We start from the raw sequence: 14877 nt of genomic DNA on the forward strand, positions 1-14877 counted from the left end.
GTCAAAGTTGGCTTCAACCCTCGTCTGCATATGAAAAGAGAAAAGGGGCGTGCAGGGCATGGCGGCCTTTTGCGGCACTTGGATGACCCCTAGTTCGCATTAAACACCTCCACCCTCCGTCGGTGTGGGGCTCATGTTGGCTATGCCCCAGCCCCTGAAGGATTCAAGCTGATTTCTTGCAGCAGCTGGGCACTGTAACAGCTCCAGAGCTGCTCTGTAAGGCAAGTAAAAGGGTGTGGGCCCTGCAGCACTACCTGTAGTTCGCATTGTGCGAGACCCCTAGTTCGCATTAAACACCCCCACCCTCCTTCGGTGTGGGGCTCATGTTGGCCATGCCCCAGCCCCTGAAGCATTCACGCTGATTTCTTGCAGCAGCTGGGCACTGTAACAGCTCAAGAGCTGCTCTATAAGGCAAGTAAAAGGGTGTGGGCCCTGCAGCACTACCTGTAGTTTGCATTGTGCATTGGAAGGCACAAAGTAAGCAGACGGGAGGAGAAGTCAGGATAGTGCACAAGGGTATAGACGGGAGGGGCTCAAGAAAAAAGAAGTGGAAACAGACAGCAAACTAGGCTTCCAATGCACAATGCAAACTACAGGTAGTGCTGCAGGGCCCACACCCTTTTACTTGCCTTACAGAGCAGCTCTGGAGCTGTTTAATCACTCAATTGGATTTTTCTGCCAGCATAATTTTTCTCTTACGTCCTAGAGGATGCTGGGGACTCCGTAAGGATAGACGGGCTCCGCAGGAGACATGGGCACTTTAAGAAAGACTTTAGATCTGGGTGTGCACTGGCTCCTCCCTCTATGCCCCTCCTCCAGACCTCAGTTTACTACTGTGCCCAGAGGAGACTGGGTGCTTTTCAGGGAGCTCTCCTGAGTTTCCTGACAGAAAGTATATTTGTTAGATTTTTTTATTTTCAGGGAGCCTGCTGGCAACAGACTCCCTGCATCGAGGGGCGGAGGGGAGAGATGCACACCTACTTCTGTGAGTTGATAGGCTCTGCTTCTTAGGCTACTGTACAGCATTAGCTCCAGAGGGATCGGTACGCAGGTCTCACCCTCGCCGTCCGTCCCAGAGCCGCGCCGCCGTCCCCCTCGCAGAGCCGGAAGATAGAAGCCGGGTGAGTATGAGAAGAAAAGAAGACTTCAGAGGCGGCGGAAGACTTCATGATCTTCACTGAGGTAACGCACAGCAGTAAAGCTGTGCTCCATTGCTCCAATACACCTCACACACGGCAGTCAGTGTAAGGGTGAAGGGCGCAGGGGGGACGCCCTGGGCAGCAATATAGACCTCTCTTTGGCAAAATAAATATATATGCAGCTAGGCACTGTATATATATATATAAGAGCCCCCGCCATTTTTTTACTATATTTGAGCGGGACAGAAGCCCGTCGCTGAGGGGGTGGGGCTTCTCCCTCAGCACTCACCAGCGCCATTTTCTCCACAGCACCGCTGAGGGGAAGCTCCACGGACTCTCCCCTGCTTATACCACGGTAGAAAGAGGGTCTTAAAGAAGAGGGGGGCACATAATTAGGCGCATATATATATGGAAATACAGCGCTACTGGGTAAACATAAAATTATTGTGTTTTTTTCCTGGGTCATATAGCGCTGGGGTGTGTGCTGGCATACTCTCTCTCTCTGTCTCTCCAAAGGGCCTTGTTGGGGAACTGTCCTCAGATAAGAGGATTCCCTGAGTGTATGGTGTGTCGGTACACGTGTGTCGACATGTCTGAGGTAGAAGGCTCTCCTAGAGAGGAGCAGGAGCAAATTAATGTGGTGTCTCCATCGACAACGCCGACACCTGACTGGATGGATATGTGGAATGTTTTAAGTGCTAATGTAAACTTATTACACAAGAGATTAGACAAAGCTGAAGCTAGGGAACAGTCAGGGAGTCAACCCATGCCTGTCCCTATGTCGCAGGGACCTTCGGGGTCTCAAAAGCGCCCACTATCCCAAATAGTTGACACAGATACCGACACAGATTCTGACTCCAGTGTCGACTACGATGATGCAAAGTTACAGCCAAAATTGGCTAAATGTATTCGATATATGATTATTGCAATAAAAGATGTTTTGCACATCACAGAGTCCCCTGTCCCTGACACGAGGGTACACATGTATAAGGGAAAGAAACCTGAGATAACCTTTCCCCCCTCACATGAGTTGAACGAATTATGTGAAAAAGCTTGGGAATCTCCAGACAAAAAGCTGCAGATTCCCAAAAGGATTCTTATGGCGTATCCTTTCCCGCCAATGGACAGGATACGGTGGGAATCCTCCCCTAGGGTGGATAAAGCATTGACACGCTTATCCAAAAAGGTAGCGCTGCCATCCCAGGATACGGCTACCATCAGGGACCCTGCTGACCGCAAGCAGGAGGTTACCCTAAAGTCCATTTACACACATTCTGGTACCTTACTCAGACCGGCAATTGCGTCGGCCGGGGTTGTAGCGCGGTGGCAGCATGGACAGATACCTTATCAGCAGAGATTGAGACCCTAGATAAGGATGCTATGTTATTGACCATAGGGCATATAAAAGATGCTGTCCTATATATGAGAGATGCTCAAAGTGACATTAGTCTACTGGGTTCTAGAATAAACGCTATGTCGATTTCTGCTAGACGAGTCCTATGGACCCGGCAATGGACAGGTGATGCCGACTCAAAAAGGCATATGGAGGTTTTACCTTACAGGGGTGAGGAATTGTTTGGGAAAGGTCTCTCGGACCTAGTCTCCACAGCTACAGCTGGTAAATCAAATTTTTTGCCTTATATTCCCTCACAGCCTAAGAAAGCACCACATTATCAAATGCAGTCCTTTCGATCACAGAGAAACAAGAAAGTACGAGGTGCGTCCTTTCTTGCCAGAGGTAAGGGCAGAGGGAAGAAGCTGCACAACACAGCTAGTTCCCAGGAACAGAAGTCCTCCCCGGCCTCTACAAAATCCACCGCATGACGCTGGGGCTCCGCTAAAGGAGTCCGCCCAGTTGAGGGCACGTCTTCGAGTTTTCAGCCACATCTGGGTTCATTCGCAGGTGGATCCCTAGGCAATAGAAATTGTTTCTCAGGGTTACAAGCTGAAATTCGAAGAGGTGCCTCCTCGCCGGTTTTTCAAATCGGCCCTACCATCTTCTCCCCAGGAAAGGGAGATAGTATTAAATGCAATTCACAAATTGTATCTTCAACATATGCAGATGAGGGTTCCAGCCAACTTTGGCCCACTGCTTGGATGACATCACCGTATGTAAATCCGTCTTCTGCAGACCTTCTCCCAGGAATGCTTGTACTAGTTGTTGCATTTGGTTTGTTGTTTGGGCGTGCTTCAGTATTAGGCAGCCTTCTGCCCTCCCATGTTCATCTGAAAATATGTGTTCTCCCTGCAGTTGTTGTCCCCAGATGAGAGTTCCCTTGTGCTGCCTCAGTTGAATCTCCTTTACTTGACAGAGATGTGCCTGAGCAGCGGCCCTCCCCAGCCCTATCTCAAATCATACTTATTTTGCATAGGAGATACCATGGTCATAAAGATTGTTCTCCCAGGGTGAGGTTCATTCATTGCATTCTGGGTATGCTGACCCCTGTGATTTCCCCAAATGTGGGAAACTCAACTGCATTATTTGTGGTAGTGGGGCACTGTGTTTGTGTTTTCCTCTTGTCAGCTCTGGTAAAAGTCAGATTTCTTTGTCTCAGATCTTCCTCTAGCCTTGTTCTTCTTTCGAGAGTTCCATTGTGCTGCCTCAGTTTGATCTCCTTCACTTGACAGGGGGGTACCCGAGCAGCGACCCTCCCCAGCTCTAGCCCAACTCCTACATACCTGCCAGGTGAGATACTATGATCATGAAGGTGCTTCTCCCAGGGCAAGGCTCACCCATTGCACTCTGGGTGTGCTGCTCCTGCGATTTCCCCAAATGTGGGAAACTTGACTGCATAATTTGTGTTTCCCCTGGTCGGCTCTCGTATAATTCAGATCTCTTTGTCTCAGGTCTCTCTCCAGCCTAGTTTGCTGTCTGTTTCCACTTCTGTTTTCTTGAGCCGCTCCCTTCTATGCCCTTGCGCACTATCCTGACTTCTCCCGTCTGCTTACTTTGTGCCTTCCAACGCACAATGCGAACTACAGGTAGTGCTGCAGGGCCCACACCCTTTTACTTGCCGTACAGAGCAGCTCTGGAGCTGTTACAGTGCCCAGCTGCTGCAAGAAATCAGCTTGAATGCTTCAGGGGCTGGGGCATAGCCAACATGAGCCCCACACCGAAGGAGGGTGGAGGTATTTAATGCGAACTAGGGGTCATCCAAGCACCGCAAAAGGCCGCCATGCCCTGCATAACCCTTTTCTCTTTTCATATGCAGATGAGGGTTCCAGCCAACTTTGGCCCACTGCTTGGATGACATCACCGTATGCAAATCCGTCTTCTGCAGACCTTCTCCCAGGAATACTTTTACTAGTTGTTACATTTGGTTTGTTGTTTGGGGGTGCTTCAGTATTAGGCAGCCTTCTGCCCTCCCATGTTCATCTGAAAATATGTGTTCTCCCTGCAGTTGTTGTCCCCAGATGAGAGTTCCCTTGTGCTGCCTCAGTTGAATCTCCTTTACTTGACAGAGATGTGCCTGAGCAGCGGCCCTCCCCAGCCCTATCCCAAATCATACTTATTTTGCATAGGAGTTTCCATGGTCATGAAGATTGTTCTCCCAGGGTGAGGTTCATTCATTGCATTCTGGGTATGCTGACCCCTGTGATTTCCCCAAATGTGGGAAACTCGACTGCATTAATTGTGGTAGTGGGGGACTGTGTTTGTGCTTTCCTCTGGTCAGCTCTGGTAAAAGACAGATTTCTTTGTCTCAGATCTTCCTCTAGCCTTGTTCTTTTTTCGAGAGTTTCCTTGTGCTGCCTCAGTTGGATCTCCTTCACTTGACAGGGGGGTGCCCGAGCAGCGACCCTCCCCATCTCTAGCCCAACTCCTACTTACCTGCCAGGTGAGATACTATGATCATGAAGGTGCTTCTCCCAGGGCAAGGCTCACCCATTGCACTCTGGGTGTGCTGCTCCTACGATTTCCCCAAATGTGGGACACTTGACTGCATAATTTGTGTTTCCTCTAGTCGGCTACTCGTATAATTCAGATCTCTTTGTCTCAGGTCTCTCTCCAGCCTAGTTTGCTGTCTGTTTCCACTTCTCTTTTCTTGAGCCGCTGCCTTCTATGCCCTTGTGCACTCTCCTGACTTCTCCTGTCTGCTTACTTTGTGCCTTCCAACGCACAATGCAAACTACAGGTAGTGCTGCAGGGCCCACACCCTTTTACTTGCCTTTCAGAGCAGCTCTGGAGCTGTTACAGTGCCCAGCTGCTGCAAGAAATCAGCTTGAATGCTTCAGGGGCTGGGGCATAGCCAACATGAGCCCCACACCGACGGAGGGTGGAGGTGTTTAATGCGAACTAAGGGTCATCCAAGCGCCGCAAAAGGCCGCCATGCCCTGCATACCCCTTTTCTCTTTTCATATGCAGATGAGGGTTCCAGCCAACTTTGGCCCACTGCTTGGATGACATCACCGTATGCAAATCCGTCTTCTGCAGACCTTCCCCCAGGAATGCTTGTACTAGTTGTTGCATTTGGTTTGTTGTTTGGGGTGCATTAGGCAGCCTTCTGCTCTCCCATGTTCATCTGAAAATATGTGTTCTCCCTGCAGTTGTTGTCCCCAGATGAGAGTTCCCTTGTGCTGCCTCAGTTGAATCTCCTTTACTTGACAGAGATGTGCCTGAGCAGCGGCCCTCCCCAGCCCTATCCCAAATCATACTTATTTTGCATAGGAGATACCATGGTCATGAAGATTGTTCTCCCAGGGTGAGGTTCATTCATTGCATTCTGGGTATGCTGACCCCTGTGATTTCCCCAAATGTGGGAAACTCGACTGCATTATTTGTGGTAGTGGGGGACTGTGTTTGTGCTTTCCTCTGGTCAGCTCTGGTAAAAGTCAGATTTCTTTGTCTCAGATCTTCCTCTAGCCTTGTTTTTTTTCGAGAGTTTCCTTGTGCTGCCTCAGTTGGATCTCCTTCACTTGACAGGGGGGTATCCGAGCAGCGACCCTCCCCAGCTCAAGCCCAACTCCTACTTACCTGCCAAGTGAGATACTATGATCAGGAAGGTGCTTCTACCAGGGCAAGGCTCACCCATTGCACTCTGGGTGTGCTGCTCCTACGATTTCCCCAAATGTGGGACACTTGACTGCATAATTTGTGTTTCCTCTGATCGGCTACTCGTATAATTCAGATCTCTTTGTCTCAGGTCTCTCTCCAGCCTAGTTTGCTGTCTGTTTCCACTTCTCTTTTCTTGAGCCCCTGCCTTCTATGCCCTTGTGCACTCTCCTGACTTCTCCTGTCTGCTTACTTTGTGCCTTCCAACGCACAATGCAAACTACAGGTAGTGCTGCAGGGCCAACACCCTTTTACTTGCCTTACAGAGCAGCTCTGGAGCTGTTACAGTGCCCAGCTGCTGCAAGAAATCAGCTTGAATGCTTCAGGGGCTGGGGCATAGCCAACATGAGCAGCAAGATGCAGCACTGGACTATTAGTAATGTACTGTTGTATGCTGAGCACCACAATGCAGCACAAGACAATGAGCAGTGATACTGAGCACTGATGAGGATACTACAGAGAACTGACACTGAGCAGGAGAGACACACTACTAGTATTACTGAGCAGCAATAAGTAACCACTGATACTGGGCACTGATATTGAGATTTCCACTGAGAGAACATAGCCACGTCCTCTCCGCTCTCTCTTCAATGCACGAGTAAAAATGGCGGCAACGCGCAGCTCTTTATATGGAATCCGAATCTCGCGAGAATCCGACAGCGGGATGAAGACATTTTCCCTTGTTCAGGTTTTCCGAGTCAGGCGGGAACAACCGAGCCTGCCTCGGACCAGTGTAAACCACGTGGAGTTCGTCGGGAATTCGGTTCTCGGAGAACCGAACCCGCTCCTCTATATATACTATATTACTATGTTACTGTAGTATACAGAACACCACAATGCAATGAGCAGTGATAGTGAGCACTGATGAGGATACTAGAACTGACACTGAGCAGCAAGATGCAGCACTGGACTATTAGTAATGTACTGTAGTATGCTGAGCACCACAATGCAGCACAAGACAATGAGCAGTGATACTGAGCACTGATGAGGATACTACTGAGAACTGACACTGAGCAGGAGAGACACACTACTAGTATTACTGAGCAGCAATAAGTAACCACTGATACTGAGCACTGATATTGAGATTTCCACTGAGAGAACATAGCCACGTCCTCTCCGCTCTCTCTTCAATGCACGAGTAAAAATGGCAGCAACGCGCAGCTCTTTATATGTTACAGTGCCCAGCTGCTGCAAGAAATCAGCTTGAATGCTTCAGGGGATGGGGCATGGCCAACATGAGCCCCACACCAAAGGAGGGTGGGGGTGTTTAATGCAAACTAGGGGTCATCCAAGCACTGCAAAAGGCCGCCATGCCCTGCATGCCCCTTTTCTCTATGGAATCCGAATCAGCATGAATGCTTCAGGGGATGGGGCATGGCCAACATGAGCCCCACACCAAAGGAGGGTGGGGGTGTTTAATGCGAACTAGGGGTCATCCAAGCACTGCAAAAGGCCGCCATGCCCTGCATGCCCCTTTTCTCTTTTTATATGCAGATGAGGGTTCCAGCCAACTTTGGCCCACTGCTTGGATGACATCACCGTATGCAAATCCTTCTGCTGCAGACCTTCCCCCAGGAATGCTTGTACTAGTTGTTGGATATGGTTTGATATTTGATGGTGCTTCAGTATTAGGCAGCCTTCCGCCCTCCCATGTTCATCTGAAAAGATGTGGTCTCCCTGCAGTTGTTGTCCCCAGACGAGAGTTCCCTTGTGCTTCCTCAGTTGAATCTCCTTAACTTGACGGGGGAGGGGCTGCCCGAGCTGCCACCCTCCCCAGCCCTATCCCAACTCATACTTATTTTACATATTAGATCTCTTGATCATGAAGATTGTTCTCACAGGGTGAGGTTCATCCATTATATTTTAAAATAGGAAGGTACAAATTACATATTTGAATTGCATCTATGTGCTGGATTCAAATGTCCCCCCCCCTTCCTTTCTCAATTGTGCCCGTCAGCAGCTATTCTAAGGTTGCTGCCAATGGGTGTGACACATTCATTTCTTCTGTGGGGTACACTGGACTCCACAAGGATTCACATTGGGGTGTAGAGTAGGATCTTGATCTGAGGCACCAACCGGCTCAAAGCTTTTGACTGTTCCCAAGAAGCTCAGTGCATTCTCCTCTATAACCCCGCTTCCATGAACAGGGAGCTCAGTTTGTAGTTGGTGCCTTCAGTAGCAGGCCAATTAACAGGGGCCTGCCTCAGGCAGCCTATTCTTAGCTATTAATTTTGACAAGAAAAGAAGAACTTGTTTTATGAGAATCTACAAGGGCTGCAGCAGGCTAGGTCTAATAGACATCTTTACTGCAGCTTCATCACTCCCAGCGGCGCTGTATACTCCCGTGCCCTGGTTGCTGGGTCACTGCAGCGGAGGCTCCGGTTTCATCCTAAGGTCAGTCACACACACACCACCCTTCCGGATCACGAGGCCGCTGATGAAGGGGAGCGAGGCCGTAGGGGGTGGGCCGTGTGCGCACTGCGGTGGACACTGATTACTGGGCAGCCGCTCCACTAGCCACCAGGTACAGTTAAGGAGCACAGGTCTGGGGGTTTTTCTCCTATATTAACCCAATTTTGTACTGCCCGCAGCGCATTGTGATAGGTAATAGGGCCTGATTCAGGTTGGATTGCAATCACAATAAGCGATCCAACTGCAAAAATTGCTAAGAGCATACGCATGTGCCTGCATTTTCTGCGGCACCCCGCAGAGAATGTGATCGCCTCTGCCTGTCAATCGGGGCGGGGAAGGGGGGGAGAGGTGGGTCAGCAACACTCCATTTCCAAGTCAGGGATGGAGCGGTGCGGGGGCAAGGCTTCAAAATGGGGTCTGCAACGGAGGAGACACAGGGGGCGTGGTCACAGCGGCTGTATGACATCACATTCAGCCGCTGTGATCACAAAAATGGTGGCGGCTTCCTGCGCGCACATACAGTCTGCACCAGCAGGAGCCTACACCATTTTTTATGATCACGCTGAACTGCAGTGCGACTGCAATTACAGCATGGTCAAGAAGGGAGGCGTCATGCTGGGTGGCCATGCCCTGTCACTATGCAGGAGCCAGCACCGCTCACACACTAGTCCCCGGGTGCAGCCCCCAACCCCCGGGACACCCGGAGCAACAAAATGTAGATTCAGGCCACCAGGCCACGCCCCTACCTATGAAACCATGCCTCCTTTTTACCATTGCGCTGCTTATCTGCGCGCACTGCATTACAATCTCCCTCGCCACCTCTCTGGGTGTCACCAGTGATAGTGACACCTCTGCCATGCTTGTAGCAGCTGGTCCTAAGATCTACGCCTCACACCCTGAGTGTTTGCCCTTGTGACTTGTTGATCATCATAGCGAAGCAGATGCTTACAGAAAACTGCAGGGGCTTAGATTGAAAATAAAAAAAATTGATGGGTATAAGGTAGAGAGGAGCGGGTTCGGTTCTCCGAGAACCGAATTCCCCACGAACTCCACGTGGTTTACACTGGTCCGAGGCAGGCTCAGTTGTTCCCGCCTGACTCGGAAAACCTGAACAAGGGAAAATGTCATCATCCCGCTGTCGGATTCTTGCGAGATTCGGATTCCATAGAGAAAAGGGGCATGCAGGGCATGGCGGCCTTTTGCAGTGCTTGGATGACCCCTTGTTCGCATTAAACACCCCCACCCTCCTTTGGTGTGGGGCTCATGTTGGCCATGCCCCATCCCCTGAAGCATTCAAGCTGATTTCTTGCAGCAGCTGGGCACTGTAACAGCTCCAGAGCTGCTCTGTAAGGCAAGTAAAAGGGTGTGGGCCCTGCAGCACCACCTGTAGTTCGCATTGTGCGTTGGAAGGCACAAAGTAAGCAGACGGGAGGAGAAGTCAGGATAGTACACAAGGGCATCCTTTTCTCTTAGTCCGTAGAGGATGCTGGGGTCACATTAAGAACCATGGGGTATAGACGGGATCCGCAAGAGACATGGGCACTTTAAGACTTTCAAAGGGTGTGAACTGGCTCCTCCCTCTATGCCCCTCCTCCAGACTCCAGTTATAGGAACTGTGCCCAGGGAGACGGACATTTCGAGGAAAGGATTTATAGTTAAACTAAGGTGAGCATCTTACCAGCTCACACCTTAAGCATGCCGCAGAACGTGGCATTCAACAGAACACAAGCCAACGGCATGAACAATTGCAGCAAAAAGCTGACCAGAACCGTAACACAACATGTGTATAACCACAAGTAATAACTGCAGACACAGTATGGACTGGGACGGGTGCCCAGCATCCTCTACGTACTAAGAGAAAAGGATTTACCGGTAGGTATTAAAATCCTATTTTCTCATACGACCTAGAGGATGCTGGGGTCACATTAAGAACCATGGGGTTATACCAAAGCTCTTGAACGGGTGGGAGAGTGCGTACGACTCTGCAGCACCGAATGACCCAACTTGAGGTTATCATCAGCCAAGGTATCAAACTTGTAAAACTTAGCAAAAGTGTTTACTAAATAGCTGCTCGGCAAAGTTGCAATGCCGAGACTCCCCGACCAGCTGCCCAGGATGAACCCACCTTTCTAGTAGAATGGGTCTTCACCTAATTCAGTAACGGCAATCCTGCCGTGGAATGAGCATGCTGAATCTTACCACAGATCCAGCGCATAATGGTCTGCATGGAAGCAGGACACCCAATCATGTTGGGAGCATACAGGACAAACAGAGCCTCTGTTTTCCTAATCTGAACCGTTCTGGTGACATAAATTTTCAAAGTTCTGACCACAGCCAGAGACTTTGACTCAACGAAGGTGTCAGTGGCCAAAGGCACCATGTGGAAAGATGAACCACCTTCGGCAGAAATTGTTGACGTGTCCTCAATTCTGCTCTATCTTCATGAAAGATCAAATAAAGGCTCTTGTGATACTGCATGGTTTGTACTGTTTTCCATGTGCTCCCAGATCTTTCAAGCAAGTAGCATGGTCAAGAAAGTTCTGTTTGAAAAGAAACAAACATTTACTGTCATTGTTATGCAAATAAACTTACATTAAAGCTAACAAGAAAGCACACTCGTTCTGTCTTTAAACTGATAAAAGAAACCCCAATAATATGGGGCATGCAAAAATTGAGATAAAACTCAGTTTTGCTCCTCTCCACGGAAATCTTTAATAAAAGGCGAAATATTTGTTAGTTCTGAAGAGAAACCAGAGCATGACCAAGATTCCACCTGTCGCCTGAGTGCCATGCCAGCAGTTCTCATTCAGCTCAAAGTGAGCACCCAATTTGAATGAAAGAAAGCAGATTTCTCACCAGGCTTCCCCTTGCTATAAACATGGTTTGTACTCTTTTCCATGTGCTCCCAGATCTTTCAAACAATTAGTGTGGTCAAGAAAGTTCTGTTTGAAAAGAAACAAACATTTACTGTAATTTCTATGCAAATGAGCTTACATTAAAGCACACTCGTTCTATCTTTAAACCAATAAAATAAAACCCCAATAAGATGGGGCATGCAAAAATTGAGATAAAACTCAGTTTTGCTCCTCTCCACGGAAATCTTTAGTAAAAGGCGAAAGATTTGTTCGTTCTGAAGAGAAACCACAGCATGACCAAGATTCTACCTGTCGCCTGAGTGCCATGCCAGCAGTCCTCATTCAGCTCAAAGTGAGCACCCAATTTGAAAGAAAGAAAGCAGATTTCTCACCAGGCTTCCCCTTGCTATAAACATGGTTTGTACTCTTTTCCATGTGCTCCCAGATCTTTCAAGCAATTAGTATAGTCAAGAAAGTTCTGTTTGAAAAGAAACAAACATTTACTGTCATTTCTACGCAAATGAGCTTACATTAAAGCACACTCGTTCTATCTTTAAACTGATAAAAGAAACCCCAATAAGACGGGGCATGCAAAAATTGAGATAAAACTCAGTTTTGCTCCTCTCCACGGAAATCTTTAGTAAAAGGCGAAAGATTTGTTCGTTCTGAAGAGAAACCAGAGCATGACCAAGATTCCACCTGTCGCCTGAGTGCCATGCCAGCAGTCCTCATTCAGCTCAAAGTGAGCACCCAATTTGAAAGAAAGAAAGCAGATTTCTCACCAGGCTTCCCCTTGCTATAAGCATGGTTTGTACTCTTTTCCATGTGCTCCCAGATCTTTCAAGCAATTAGTATGGTCAAGAAAGTTCTGCTTGAAAAGAAACAGACATTTATTGTCATTGTTATGCAAATATACTTACATTAAAGCTAACAAGAAAGCACACTCGTTCTGTCTTTAATCCGATAAAAGAAACCCCAATAATATGGGACATGCAAAAATTGAGATAAAACTCAGTTTTGCTCCTCTCCACGGAAATCTTTAGTAAAAGGCGAAAGATTTGTTCGTTCTGAAGAGAAACCAGAGCATGACCAAGATTCCACCTGTCGCCTGAGTGCCGTGCCAGCAGTCCTCATTCAGATCAAAGTGAGCGCCCAATTTGAAAGAAAGCAGATTTCTCACCTGTCTTCTCCTTGCTATAAGCATGGTTTGTACTGTATTCCATGTGCTCCCAGATCTTTCAAGCAAGTAGCATGGTCAAGAAAGTTCTGTTTGAAAAGAAACAAACATTTACTGTCATTTCTATGCAAATGAGCTTACATTAAAGCACACTCATTCTATCTTTAAACCGATAAAAGAAACCCCAAAAAGATGGGGCATGCAAAAATTGAGATAAAACTCGGTTTTGCTCCTCTCCACGGAAATCTTTAGTAAAAGGCGAAAGATTTGTTCGTTCTGAAGAGAAACCAGAGCATGACCAAGATTTTTATCTGAAAATATGTGTTCTCCCTGCAGTTGTTGTCCCCAGATGAGAGTTCCCTTGTGCTGCCTCAGTTGAATCTCCTTTACTTGACAGGGGGATGCTCGAGCAGCGACCCTCCCCAGCTCTAGCCCAACTCCTACTTACCTGCCAGGTGAGATACTATGATCATGAAGGTGCTTCTCCCAGGGCAAGGCTCACCCATTGCACTCTGGGTGTGCTGCTTCTGCGATTTCCCCAAATGTGGGAAACTTGACTGCATAATTTGTGTTTCCCCTGGTCGGCTCTCGTATAATTCAGATCTCTTTGTCTCAGGTCTCTCTCCAGCCTAGTTTGCTGTCTGTTTCTACTTCTCTTTTCTTGAGCCGCTCCCTTCTATGCCCTTGCGCACTATCCTGACTTCTCCCGTCTGCTTACTTTGTGCCTTCCAACGCACAATGCAAACTACAGGTAGTGCTGCAGGACCCACACCCTTTTACTTGCCTTACAGAGCGTCTCTGGAGCAGTTACAGTGCCCAGCTGCTGCAAGAAATCAGCTTGAATGCTTCAGGGGCTGGGGAATAGCCAACATGAGCCCCACACCGAAGGAGGGTGGAGGTGTGTAATGCGAACTAGGGGTCATCCAAGCGCCGCAAAAGGCCGCCATGCCCTGCACGCCCCTTGTCTCTTTTCATATGCAGACGAGGGTTGAAGCCAACTTTGACCCACTGTTTGGATGACATCACCATATGCAAATCCATCTGCTGCAGGCCTTCCCCCAGGAATGCTTGCACTAGTTGTTGCATTTGGTTTGTTGTTTGGGGGTGCTTCAGTATTAGGCAGCCTTCTGCCCTCCCATGTTCATCTGAAAATATATGTTCTCCCTGCAGTTGTTGTCCCCAGATGAGAGTTCCCTTGTGCTGCCTCAGTTGAATCTCCTTTACTTGACAGAGATGTGCCTGAGCAGCGGCCCTCCCCAGCCCTATCCCAAATCATACTTATTTTGCATAGGCGATACCATGGTCATGAAGATTGTTCTCCCAGGGTGAGGTTCATTCATTGCATTCTGGGTATGCTGACCCCTGTGATTTCCCCAAATGTGGGAAACTCGACTGCATTATTTGTGGTAGTGGGGGACTGTGTTTGTGCTTTCCTCTGGTCAGCTCTGGTAAAAATCAGATTTCTTTATCTCAGATCTTCCTCTAGCCTTGTTCTTCTTTCGAGAGTTCCCTTGTGCTGCCTCAGTTGGATCTCTTTCACTTGACAGGGGGGTGCCCGAGCAGCGACCCTCCCCAGCTCTAGCCCAACTCCTACTTACCTGCCAGGTGAGATACTATGATCATGAAGGTGCTTCTCCCAGGGCAAGGCTCACCCATTGCACTCTGGTTGTGCTGCCCCTGTGATTTCCCCAAATGTGGGAAACTTGACTGCATAATTTGTGTTTCCCTTGGTCGGCTCTCGTATAATTCAGATCTCTTTGTCTCAGGTCTATCTCCAGCCTAGTTTGCTGTCTGTTTCCACTTCTCTTTTCTTGAGCCGCTCCCTTCTATGCCCTTGCGCACTATCCTGACTTCTCCCGTCTGCTTACTTCGTGCCTTCCAACGCACAATGCAAACTACAGGTAGTGCTGCAGGGCCCACACCCTTTTACTTGCCTTACAGAGCAGCTCTGGAGCAGTTACAGTGCCCAGCTGCTGCAAGAAATCAGCTTGAATGCTTCAGGGGCTGGGGCATAGCCAACATGAGCCCCACACCGAAGGAGGGTGGAGGTGTGTAATGCTAACTAGGGGTCATCCAAGCGCCGCAAAAGGCCGCCATGCCCTGCACGCCCCTTTTCTCTTTTCATATGCAGACGAGGGTTGAAGCCAACTTTGACCCACTGCTTGGATGGCATCACCATATGCAAATCCATCTGCTGCAGGCCTTCCCCCAGGAATGCTTGCACTAGTTGTAGCATTTGGTTTG

The 14877-nt window shown here is 48.7% G+C and overlaps 14 non-coding genes across 14 annotated transcripts; 9 read left to right on the top strand and 5 right to left on the bottom strand.

Annotated features, from left to right (window-relative positions):
- Window positions 1-3494: 3494 nt before the first annotated feature.
- On the top strand, window positions 3495-3658 carry LOC134998929 (U1 spliceosomal RNA). Its single transcript, XR_010201091.1, has one exon. It is a non-coding gene; the product is annotated as a U1 spliceosomal RNA (small nuclear RNA).
- Window positions 3659-3810: 152 nt separating this feature from the next.
- On the top strand, window positions 3811-3973 carry LOC134998365 (U1 spliceosomal RNA). The gene has a single exon (XR_010200646.1). It is a non-coding gene; the product is annotated as a U1 spliceosomal RNA (small nuclear RNA).
- Window positions 3974-4644: 671 nt separating this feature from the next.
- LOC134998960 (U1 spliceosomal RNA) lies at window positions 4645-4808 on the top strand. The gene has a single exon (XR_010201121.1). It is a non-coding gene; the product is annotated as a U1 spliceosomal RNA (small nuclear RNA).
- Window positions 4809-4960: 152 nt separating this feature from the next.
- Window positions 4961-5124, top strand: LOC134998403 (U1 spliceosomal RNA). The gene has a single exon (XR_010200667.1). It is a non-coding gene; the product is annotated as a U1 spliceosomal RNA (small nuclear RNA).
- Window positions 5125-5788: 664 nt separating this feature from the next.
- On the top strand, window positions 5789-5952 carry LOC134999122 (U1 spliceosomal RNA). The gene has a single exon (XR_010201284.1). It is a non-coding gene; the product is annotated as a U1 spliceosomal RNA (small nuclear RNA).
- A 151-nt stretch (window positions 5953-6103) lies between these two features.
- On the top strand, window positions 6104-6267 carry LOC134998539 (U1 spliceosomal RNA). Its single transcript, XR_010200753.1, has one exon. It is a non-coding gene; the product is annotated as a U1 spliceosomal RNA (small nuclear RNA).
- Window positions 6268-11244: 4977 nt separating this feature from the next.
- Window positions 11245-11360, bottom strand: LOC134998730 (U5 spliceosomal RNA). Its single transcript, XR_010200901.1, has one exon. It is a non-coding gene; the product is annotated as a U5 spliceosomal RNA (small nuclear RNA).
- A 275-nt stretch (window positions 11361-11635) lies between these two features.
- On the bottom strand, window positions 11636-11751 carry LOC134998699 (U5 spliceosomal RNA). The gene has a single exon (XR_010200870.1). It is a non-coding gene; the product is annotated as a U5 spliceosomal RNA (small nuclear RNA).
- A 274-nt stretch (window positions 11752-12025) lies between these two features.
- On the bottom strand, window positions 12026-12141 carry LOC134998672 (U5 spliceosomal RNA). The gene has a single exon (XR_010200841.1). It is a non-coding gene; the product is annotated as a U5 spliceosomal RNA (small nuclear RNA).
- Window positions 12142-12427: 286 nt separating this feature from the next.
- Window positions 12428-12543, bottom strand: LOC134998678 (U5 spliceosomal RNA). The gene has a single exon (XR_010200848.1). It is a non-coding gene; the product is annotated as a U5 spliceosomal RNA (small nuclear RNA).
- Window positions 12544-12813: 270 nt separating this feature from the next.
- On the bottom strand, window positions 12814-12929 carry LOC134998664 (U5 spliceosomal RNA). Its single transcript, XR_010200834.1, has one exon. It is a non-coding gene; the product is annotated as a U5 spliceosomal RNA (small nuclear RNA).
- Window positions 12930-13073: 144 nt separating this feature from the next.
- LOC134998344 (U1 spliceosomal RNA) lies at window positions 13074-13236 on the top strand. Its single transcript, XR_010200628.1, has one exon. It is a non-coding gene; the product is annotated as a U1 spliceosomal RNA (small nuclear RNA).
- A 671-nt stretch (window positions 13237-13907) lies between these two features.
- On the top strand, window positions 13908-14071 carry LOC134998894 (U1 spliceosomal RNA). Its single transcript, XR_010201058.1, has one exon. It is a non-coding gene; the product is annotated as a U1 spliceosomal RNA (small nuclear RNA).
- Window positions 14072-14223: 152 nt separating this feature from the next.
- Window positions 14224-14386, top strand: LOC134998502 (U1 spliceosomal RNA). The gene has a single exon (XR_010200734.1). It is a non-coding gene; the product is annotated as a U1 spliceosomal RNA (small nuclear RNA).
- The last annotated feature ends 491 nt before the right edge of the window (window positions 14387-14877 follow it).

The sequence above is a fragment of the Pseudophryne corroboree genome, unplaced genomic scaffold (assembly GCF_028390025.1).
Source record: "Pseudophryne corroboree isolate aPseCor3 unplaced genomic scaffold, aPseCor3.hap2 scaffold_149, whole genome shotgun sequence".
NCBI classification, from domain to species: Eukaryota; Metazoa; Chordata; class Amphibia; order Anura; family Myobatrachidae; genus Pseudophryne; species Pseudophryne corroboree.